At 30.5% G+C, this 4,807-nt stretch overlaps 1 long non-coding RNA gene across 2 annotated transcripts; it reads left to right on the top strand.

Moving 5' to 3' along the window:
- Positions 1-90: 90 nt before the first annotated feature.
- LOC107059975 (uncharacterized) lies at positions 91-1,728 on the top strand. Of its 2 annotated transcripts, none has more exons than XR_001473061.1 (2): positions 91-743; positions 1,230-1,728. It is a non-coding gene; the product is annotated as an uncharacterized lncRNA (long non-coding RNA). The 2 variants fall into 2 exon arrangements; XR_001473060.1 differs by having other exon boundaries at positions 100-717.
- Positions 1,729-4,807: the final 3,079 nt, after the last annotated feature.

Here is a 4,807-nt window from a genome sequence, read left to right as displayed (position 1 = left end):
TTGTGATGCGGGGGGGGGGGGGGGGGGGAGTGGTCATATTTGTGTAGCAAATTGTAGGGTCAAGGCCCATAGTGTCTGTTGCTTTGCTTTTATGACTTTGTTTGTCCTTTTCTTACTCTCTTTCTTTCTCCATCCTTTATTTATTATCCCCCACTCCTTCATTCATTCTCAATATCCCTCCTTTCTCAATAATCTTCCACATTGTTTTCTTAATTTCTTCTCCATCTCCAAGATCATAAGGAGGAAGTTCTCTCAGTTGAGGGGAATGTTGTCTGGCTCGAGGTCACCAACTAGATCCATAATCCCTATAAGATGCTTTTCAAAAAAAGATTAGTTGATTTTTATAATACGAAAAGGGGTTATGGATAATGTGTTAGTGTTGTCGGACCAGGCTTCATTCCCCCCAATTGTTGCTTCCTCTAAGGGAAAAGGGTTCATTTGATAAACTTTCTTGGTAAAAATATTTGCATCCATCACTATGTTACTTTAGTGACAAAAACTAGTAGGATGTGACTTTATACATGTACATATTTTGGAAAAGCTAAGTTTTTTTTTTGTTTTTAAATGTGAGATCTTGGTGTATATATGAGGTGAGTTTTTGTTTTTGTATTTTGTAGGTTGTGGGATATGGTCATTATTAGGTAATGTTGTTGGTGGACAAGAGCAGATTGGTGTAATGATGAAGATATTTGACTCATTTGCCACTTTCCTGCCAAGGTAAAGCAGAATGAGTTTATGCTTGTGTCAGTTTTCTCTCTGTTTTGAATTAGTGTTACATATCATTAGCTTCTTTTTTCTCATCATGTCTTCTTGAATCTCTTCTGTCTCTTTCTGCTACTATCTTTCATTATTACCATTTTGCTCATCATTTCTTATTTTAGGATTTTACTTCCTAGCTACTTTCCCACATGTGATATAATCTTTCCATTCCTTTACATCTATTCATAAACGTTGTGTTCAGTCAAACATTTTTATATATTATAAGACATAAAAGTGTGAAAATTTCGTTCTAACGGTCAAGTATTTTTAGAATCTAATTTTTCATATTATGTTATATCATGTTATGTGTTAGATCTACAACAATATTTTGCTAGAACAGTAAATAATATCTTGACAGATAATGTTTTATTATATAGAGATTTGACTATATTGGTTCATTATGTGATTTATTGTTTCCTTTTCCTCTAATTTATCTTTTTCTCATGTATATCTGTTTTTATTGACGACAGGCATATGGAAAATAATGTTGAAATGAGAGATAATATCCTAACTTGTATTGTGTACAAGATCTTGTGACATCATCATACACAGATATGCTAATAAATCTCTTCACATGAATAAGAGGTCATTCCACATTTTGTTTCACCTTTTGGGTTAAAACTATAGAAAGTGTGAAAGAATATAATTCATTCTAAGCTTTAATTTTGTAAAGCTTGCGTAAGATTTCTTTTTCCTTGAGAGAATAATCTTTTCAAAGATCTATTCTTTACCAGAGTTCTAATTTAAGTTGCATAAACTGTTTAAGTTAGAGTTTATTCAAAAGATATGACAAGTTACTATAACATGTAAAAAAAAAATTTACTCGACTTGAACTTTCATTCTAATGGTGAAGGTTATCAATTACCCTTAATATATTTTGATGTGAAAGTAAGACGGTATAAATTACATAATGGATCTGTGGATGTAACATTGCATATGCACTTTGGAAATTGAAGCTGAATTCTGTCATCCCTTGGCTCTATTACATTCTTGTAATCTGCTCCTTTTCTTTGATGGGATGTTTATGTACTAACACCCACTATAAAAAATAGCAATTACTCCATTTAGGAAAGGAAAACTAAACTTTGGATTTGTTGTTTTGGAAAATTTGAATTTTGAAATGTTCACTATGTGATGCAACTTTTTTGCAAAAATAGTTCAACTAATTAAATACCTATAAAAAATTCAGACACGCAACACGAAAATCAAATACAAAGAATTATTCTAGTATTGTGGAAATTAATTCAATTAAAAAGATAATCAATTATTATACTCCACTTTTATCACCTTTTTGTATAATGTTCTAGCTAGAAAAACTTTTAATTTATTATGAGCTGCAATGACTGATTCAAAAGGTTCAAACTAAAATCAAATGTGGTAGCAATACTTATTTATCAAAACAAATAGAATGAGTAGTGGCACTTGAAATTATAATGTTATACTAATATTTTCAAATTCTAGCGTTACTAATAAGAAGAACGATCATTTTGTTGCAAACTTGCAATTTCATTCAGAAGGTAATGTGTTATTCTAACATCACGTTTCTTGTATAATGCTCAAGTTTCTTGGGTGAATATTGAATAGCGATTATAGAGAAAAACTTTTAATTTATTATGAGCTCATTTGACAGGTTCAAAACTATGTGAGCTGAGTAGCAACGCGACATCATCTATAAACTAAGAAATCATACAAAATGAGTATGCACCTTTGTGAAAATGGCCATACACAAGAAATGAATAACAACAACATTATATATCTTGTATATTTTTATAAGTAGATTCTTGGGAAAGATAGAGTATATGAAGACTATATAAATATTATCTCATGAAGATAGAAAGAGAGATTGTTTTTGAAATAGTCTCGTCTACGCAAGAATTGAAGAACCATAATGCTAATTAATCAACGTCTCCATTTTGTTCTCTAAGCTTTTTTTTATTATTTTTTACCCTCCCTAGCTAGGAGCTCTTTTACTCCATTGGTGACTCGAACTCGCAACCTTTGGGTTTGAAGTGAGGGGTACTTACCATCCGAGTAACTCCCTCTCGTCTTTTGTTCTCTAAGCTTAATGTATGACTCGCCACGTTTCTTCACAAGAACACAAGATATGCTAGTATTATATATTTTACACAGATTTTACTAAGCTTTCTTATGAATTACGGTAATCCTTCTCTCAGGATTGAATTGTCATCATCAAAACAAGTATTTTAACGAAATTTTTTTGGAAAAAGACAATAGAAAAAGAATGAAAATTCATAAAGAAGTGAACATTGGGGAGTATTGTGCAAGGACCTAATGCCCATTGATGTTGATTCAACACTCCTACGCAACATCTGGAGAGTGGTCAATATAAAAGGGAGGCACAACAACGGATGAAATATATATATAATATAAATACATAAGTTGGGTCTGGTTCTAATATCATGATATATAAATTAACTTTAAACTCTATTCAACCTCAAAATTTAGATGATGAGAAGAGGATTATCCAAGACGATACTTGATTACTGGGGGGAAGTCATATACATTATACATACATCCTATCCCTCGATAGAAAGGCTGACAAACCTGGAATATAGTGAAACCTTCTCTCATTGTGTCATCAATTTTTGCTCACAATATACATTTATTACCTTTACTAGATGGTCAGGCCATTCTCTTTCATCACGCAATTCCTATTGAAGTAGAGTCAACATCCCATAGCATCTATCAATTTTCAACTAGTGATATGATTTTTTAATAGATTTTTCACTTTACCCCCCTGAGTTTTCTGACTCTCTACTTAATTACACAATGATATTTCTGCCTCTCATTGTTTTCAAAAATCACTGCCAATTTTACTGCTACCTACAAACTAATATGTCAGCTTGACTCCTGCATGCTTTGCTTTTTCCCCTCTCTAGAGTAGCCCCTTATTTTTCTCCTAGAATCCACACAAATATTCACTTACTACTGTACAATTTTATATTCTTTTTTAAACTAGTTTAAGTGTAGAAAATGCAACCTTAACATTATATTCAACCAATTAATAACGTCTTCGATCATAGGGATTAATTTCTAGCTGGATAGCTTTATAATAATTCGTCATTCATTTAAAAGGATAAAATGATATTTAAGTGTACATGAAGAAGAGAAGTTTATGGGATAAAACTCCAACAAAGAAAAAAATTTAACATATATATTCATTTGCTATTTGGCAGAACTCTGGCAATATTCTGGCAGAGAAGCGGTGGATTGGCCGGAGTACCAATATACATTGAAGTTTCTACTAAATTCAAATCATGCATTGTAGGACTCATTTATGGGTGGATCTCTTAATAATTCGCAGGGCTTGAAACCAAAACTTATTAGGGTGGACTATTGTTTTCCTGACACTATTTTTTGGTCAATTGCAATTAAAACATGGCTTTTATATATATACTAGATAATTTTAAGCCCGTGATACGGGCCCAATATAATGAAAGGCCCATTTACGGGCCCAATATTACAATATTATATGTATTTATAATAGAAATTTAATTTGTTTTCAAAAAGAAAAAATATTATGACATTTTCAAATAAACATGATACAAATAATAATAAAATACCAGATGCTCCAGTGCTCATTATAACATCGTGTCAAACATATATATTCAAATTAAATAATTAATTTTATGGTATTCTTTTTCTATTTTATTTGAAAATTATTCAAGAGAATAGATTAAAATTATTCTCAATATATTAACAATTTTCATAAGATATATGAAGCAATAAATTCTACTATTCACCTATAGATTAATTTTGAATACACTTATAAATTTGTTTTAAAGGTGTTTAACAAACCAAAATAACGACCTACTTGGTGATAATTAGAATGAATCATCTCATTATTTACAAAGTGATAAAGGATAAAAAGTTAATGACTTTATATCTTGTCTTTATATTCATTAAAATTAGGAGAACAATCTAGTATAGTAACAAATTTTTTTTTTTAAAGTAATTTATATACCCGATGAATGAATGTTATACCTCAAATAATGAGATGTTAAAAATATTAACAAAAGTTAATATA

This window comes from Solanum tuberosum, unplaced genomic scaffold, assembly GCF_000226075.1.
Source record: "Solanum tuberosum cultivar DM 1-3 516 R44 unplaced genomic scaffold, SolTub_3.0 scf00048, whole genome shotgun sequence".
In the NCBI taxonomy this organism is placed as follows: Eukaryota; Viridiplantae; Streptophyta; class Magnoliopsida; order Solanales; family Solanaceae; genus Solanum; species Solanum tuberosum.
The sequence above is the reverse complement of the archived record's forward strand: the minus strand, read 5'-3'. Positions and strand labels throughout refer to the sequence as shown.